Source organism: Gracilinanus agilis, chromosome 5 (genome assembly GCF_016433145.1).
Source record: "Gracilinanus agilis isolate LMUSP501 chromosome 5, AgileGrace, whole genome shotgun sequence".
In the NCBI taxonomy this organism is placed as follows: Eukaryota; Metazoa; Chordata; class Mammalia; order Didelphimorphia; family Didelphidae; genus Gracilinanus; species Gracilinanus agilis.
This window is the reverse complement of record NC_058134.1, coordinates 172,769,839-172,775,811: the sequence shown is the minus strand read 5'-3', so window position 1 is coordinate 172,775,811 and position 5,973 is coordinate 172,769,839. Positions and strand designations below refer to the sequence as shown.

General features: G+C 42.2%; 1 protein-coding gene across 1 annotated transcript in view; it reads right to left on the bottom strand.

Moving 5' to 3' along the window:
* Nucleotides 1-304, bottom strand: part of USP6NL (USP6 N-terminal like) — a 200,060-nt gene extending 199,756 nt beyond the window's left edge. Inside the window, exon 1 of the mRNA XM_044678827.1 lies at nucleotides 234-304. The gene's annotated coding sequence lies outside the window, so the exon portion shown is untranslated. The remainder of the gene's footprint in view (nucleotides 1-233) is intronic.
* Between the last annotated feature and the right edge of the window lie 5,669 nt (nucleotides 305-5,973).

Sequence of the window (5,973 nt, the reverse complement as noted above, 5' to 3'; positions counted from 1 at the left end):
CGCTAGCGTACGCGTTTCTTGGAACTCCACTCCCTGGACCCTGCCCGGGAGGTGGAACGTCCCAATCCTGGGCACGGCCAACAAGCTCATCACTCGTCTCCCCGGGACGGGGAATGGCGGCGTCCGGTTCTCTGGGGGCCTCTCGCTCCAAAGTCCCCATCCAGAGGCGGGGCTGGAGGAGGAGGGGATCCCGGACAGGTCCGGGTGGGAAGGGAAGCGACCAACCAAGTTACCTCGGGACGGTCCCGTCTTCGGAGGAGGCAGGCAGCGAGGTCCCCAGGCCGCAGGCGGCAGCGAGGACTACTGCAGTCTCCTCCACCCCATTGTTCCCCTTCCCAGTGGATCCCTGGAGGAGCCGCTGTGGCAGGGAGCGAGCCCGGGAACCAGGAAGTTCCCAGGCGCGACACCTCCAGCGGCCGCTATGGAAACGGCGCCTCACCCCCACCTCCACTCCCCTCCCCACCCCACAACCTCCCTCCTCCCGACCCCCGCCGGGCTCGGCCCCGCCCCCTCACCGGTGACCCCGCCCCATGGCCCGGGCCTGGCCCCGCCCCCGCCCCACCGGCCGCTACTAACCGTCGTTGTTGGCGCCGGGGCCGCAGTCGTCGCCATTTTGACTCTGGCCACAGCATCCCTTACCTTCCCCCCAGTGGCCTCGCTCTGAAATACTTACCCCAGCCTTTAGCCTCTCTTTCTCCTTGGCCTCCGGTGCTGTGGGGCTCCCGGGGCCAAATCTTCCTGTCCCGCACGTGTGAGGCGTCACAGCTGAGGCTAGGACGCTGTTTGTGGAGAGGAAGAGATTACCCCAAGCGGGGCTACCCTGGTGGGGAATGGGAAATTGGAAAGGGCCCAGAGCAAGCCCTTTTTCTTCCAAATGAGGGCTCTCTGCTTGGGCTAATAAATTGCTTGGCAAACATTTATAATGTGCCTGATATGTAACAGGCGCCTTACTAAGCGGGGAAGATAAGCAACAGAGGGGAAAAATGGGTGCTGCCCTCAAGGAGCTCCCAGTCCAAACGAGAGGACATGCACATATACTGGATGATGCTGGTGATAATCACTGAGGGAAGATGCTAAAATTTAGGACGACCAGGAAAAGCTTTTTTGCATAAAGTTGAGTTTTTTAGCTAGCACTTGAAGGAATCTAACAGGCAAAGTATTAGATCTCCCATGCCAGCATGAGAGATCAATCTCTTTTAAATACCTTGAAATATGTTGTGTTGCCTGGTAGAAAAGAAAGGCCTACAGCTTCCTTACAAAATCTTTTCCTAGTAGTGATAAAGTTTCTTAATTACTGTTATTCATGCCTTTATTCTATTTTGAATTCTATTTTGAAACCATATGCAATCGCATATTTGCAATTCTTCCAATCTTTCACCATTAAAAACAACCTACCTTCTCTGTGTCCCTTTGTCTTTCTTTGTATCATGGAAACTTTTCAAGTCTTCCATTCAGGGGGTAACATGAAGATGAACAATGTAAATTTTCCAGCGCTGTAATTAAATGACAGTTGAATTATTTATCCTGGAGAAGCTGGAAAAGATAGGGTGGATGTAAGAATAATTAAAGGACTCATTCATTCTAGGAACCAACTGTAGATGTTTTTCCTTTTCTGATTTACTGTGGAGGAAAACATACCCAGGAGTAACAGGTCTTACATCCCCCAGTTAGAATGTTAGCTCCTTGAGGGCATGAACTCTTACTATTTTGTACTTTGTAGGTATAGTGCTTAACTTAATAAATGTTTTTTCATTCATTCTATCTCTTCTCTAAAATCCAGATAATAGAAATGGCATTCCTATTGTGTACTTTAAAAAAATGGGTTGGGTTTGAGGAAAACCACCAATGCTTTCATTGGTATTAGAAGTTCTCCAGTGCGGAATCTCCTTGAAATGCAACTTGGAGTTTCCTAAAACATCAATTTTCAAAGTGTGACTTGAAAAGCAGCTAGGTGAGTCAGTGGTAGAGAGTCAGACCTGGAGAGAGAAGGTCCTAGGTTCAAATTTGGCCTCAGACACTGCCAACTCTGACCAGGGATAAGTCATTTAACCCTAATTGCCTAGCCCTTACTGCACTTCTGCTTTTGAACCTATCAATTCTATTTTTTTTTTTTAAGTGTGGTCTGAGGATCACTGGGAGTTATGAAATTAAAAACACTCTCATAAAGATGTTTTAATCTCTAATTCACTAATTCACTAAATACTGAAAAATATAATCCACATAATCAAAAAGCCTTGGTGGAGGGATTTTTAAGTGTAAAAGGAGTTCTTGGACCATTGTCCTAGAGCATTAATATAACTATTGCTTGGCTATCTGGTTGCTTACCAATTTTGGCACCACTTAGTAATTCGCCTTGCCTTAAGGTGTGATATTGGGGGTTGAGGGGAAACATAGGTTATCTTGTTCTTCACCCTAGGCCTTCCTCCCAACCTTGGTTGCCACCTCAACATCACAGAATTTACATGTTGCTAATAGTTAATTAGCAGTTACAATGTTTATTGCTATAGCACCTCTGGGGGCTCTGCTCCAAACATTTAGAAAGTATTCAACCTTCTCCCCCCTTCTCCCACCACTGGGTTTTATGATGCTGCTTTCTCCTGGTTAGCTTTTTACTGCTCATGTCTCATCCTTAGGCATGATATCTGACTAAACAAATATTTGGCTTCAAAACCACTATCACTATTGCTTCTACTTTCCCCACCCCAGCTTCCTAGGATGACACCCAGGAAAGCCATGCTTTCTAGGACCTTAAGGATGTCATTTTATGTGAACACGGTACATTCGGGTATATGCACTTGGCAATGGGGGAAAAAAGGCAGGAAATGACATAAAGTTTTAAAATTACATCCTAAATCCATGTCATTTTCCCAAGCTGCCAGAAGTCTCATAGCAATTCACACAATCATGCTTATTCTCCCTCTGAGAAGCATTAAGTGTGAGTCAGTACACTATTTTGCACCAAACAGTTCCCCAACTAGTCTTATCTGCTTGTACTTGCTTGTACCAAGTTGTGTCCAAGTCAGAGCAATGCTTCTCTGTGTTTCATTAATGCTATTTAATTAATAATGGTGCCAAAATACAAAAGTAATGATGCTGGTAGCTTTGATAAGCTTAAGAAGTCATAAAGTAGGTATGTTTGCATAAGAAACACTTATTTTAAAACGGGATTCTCTATTATGTGAGATTTTCAACTTCCTCAAATAATAATAACTTGGCCTCAGACACTGCCAACTCTGATCCCAGATAAGTCATTTAACCCTAATTGCCTAGCCCTTATTGCATTTATGCTTCTGAACCTATCAATTCTATTTTTTTAAGTGTGGTCTGAGGATCACTGGGAGTTATGAGATTAAAACTACTCTCATAAAGATGTTTTAATCTCTAATTCACTAATTCACTAAATACTGAAAAATATAATCCACATAATCAAAAACTCTTGTGGAGGGATTTTTAAGAGTGTAAAGGGAGTTTAATAACTTCTTGGTTGCATAAAATAAGATCCTACTGTACTAGCTGAATTCATGTTCTACCTCAGATACTTACTGGCCAACTGGCCATGGACAAGTCACTTCACCTCCTCAGCCTGTTTTCTCATTTTAAAATTGGAATATCTTTCTCACAGAACTGTTGTAACAATGTAACAATCAAATGAAATAATATATGTAAAGTATTTTTCGAAACCTTAAAAGAATATGAAAATGTTAGCTAATGCAGTTGCTCATACCACCACCACCACCCCAAACACTAGCACTGGACAGAGTTGGAACATTCTTTTATTCACATTGCCACTTTCTGATTTTTTTCCCCTGCCACTTATCCCATAGCAACCTCCTTATTTGAGTTTTATTCTATCTAGATTTATTACCCAATCTAGATCTTTGTAACTTTTATTTACCAGCCACTGATCCCTCCTCTCTCCAAGAATTTAAGTTTGATTGTATGTCTGGTTTACAATTTTCGTCTCTTCTTTACTTCCTCCTCTTGACCTCTACTTTCACTCTACCAAATCAACACATGAGGATGCTCACACCCTTAGCTTTTCATGACCTACAAAAATTCCATGTCCATGATGAACTTATGAAATTCTTTTATCCAATTATGACCTAGCATTACATCTCTTCCTATCTTCTTAAACTTAAACTGCCTTACTCCTTAAACTTCTTTGTCTTCACCAGTACCTGAAATCGCCCTACTTCTCTATTTTTCAAGCTGTCACTCTTGTTCTGACTTCTCTCTTCTCAGTCTCAATCCTTTAGTTAACCACTTCAACTCTAGACTCTCCTCTACTCTCAAATTTCTTGCTTTCTTGTTGTGTCTTGTCAAAATGAAACTCTGTATCACTCCCACCATCTGCATCCCTTTTGAAAGTCAAGCAAATGTTCTAATTAGATCCACTAGGAATTTATGTAATCTCAACTGGGCACTTGTTTTATTGAGGAAGGCAGTTAGTCCTTTTACTCTTCTTTGATTATATATCTATCCTGTTCCCCAAAGTGGGTAAACAATCCTTGTGTCAAGGATCTCCTATCACCAGATTCCCTCATACTCTCAGCTGAGGATTTCAATTATAATTCACTATGAAAATAGAGGTCATTTGCCTTGTTAGCTCATTTTTCTCCCCCTCTCTACATCAATCAATCTATAAACATTTATTAAGCATCTACTATGTGCCAATTACTATACTAAGCACTAGAGATACTAAAAGAGGCAAAAGACACTGCTCTTCAGGAGTTTAAAATCTAATGGGGAAGACAATATATAAATAAATATATGCGAAGCAAGCTTCATAAAGGATAAATAGAAAATAATTAACAGAGGGAAGACACTAGAATTAAGAGAGTTTGAAAAAGACAGAGTACTATATATTTCATCTGGAACTTAAAGAAAGATAGGGAAGTCAGTCAGAGGCAGAGTTGAGGAGGGAGAGAATTCCAGGCTTGAGGAAAAGTCTGAGAAAATGTTGGGAGCAAAAGAGAGAGAGAGAGTGTGTCTTACTCATATAATCATAATGAGGCCAATGTCACTGGATCAGAGGCCATGGTAGAAAATAAGGCATAAGAAAACTGGAAAGGGAGGAGGAGGGTGAGTGATGAAAGGCTTTCAAAGTTAAAAAAAAAAAAAAGTATTTTATATTTGATCCTGGAGACATTAAAGAGCCACTGAAGTTTATTGAATAGGGTAGTGATATGGTTGGACCAGTGTTTTAGCAAAATCTCTTTGGTTGTAAATGTAAAATGGACTGGAGGTGGGGAGAGACTTGAAACAGGCAGGCCCAAGAATAGGTTATTACAATAGTACAGATGATATAAGTCCACATCTCACAAACACTTAAAATTATATTAACACACATGCCCTTTCTTCCTGATTTTCTCTGAAGAAGAGGTGTCTTCCTCATCAAAGCCATTGCCTCTATTTTTTTACCTTTGATCCCATCCCCTCTCATTATCCACAGTAGATTCACACACACACACACACACACACACACACACACACACACACACACAATAACTCACCCTTTGTCACTAATTTTCAGTCTTATACCTACTGGTTCCTTCCCTGCTACCTCCAAACACTATTGAGTCTTTCCCACCCTTAAAAAAACCATCAGTGGATCCTACCATCACCTCAGGCATCCTATACCTCTCCTCTCTTTCTTAATTGAACTCCTAGAATAAATTGTCTATACTAGTTGACCCCCATTTCATTTCCTCTCACTCCTCAACTCCTTGCCATCTGGCAAAATTACCAATGATCTTTTTATTACACAACTAATGGCTTTTTTTCTCAATCCTCATCCTTTTTTATTGCTCTGCAATCTGTGTTGGCTAAGACATGGCACATGTGTCCTGCCCCAGGGGCTTTGTTCTCCCTCTCCACCATGCCTGAGGACATTTTTTGCATGCCCAGACCCTCTACCCAACAGCCCAATGGGAACACTTCCTCTCTCCACTCTCTGAGGTGATGCGGGGGTGT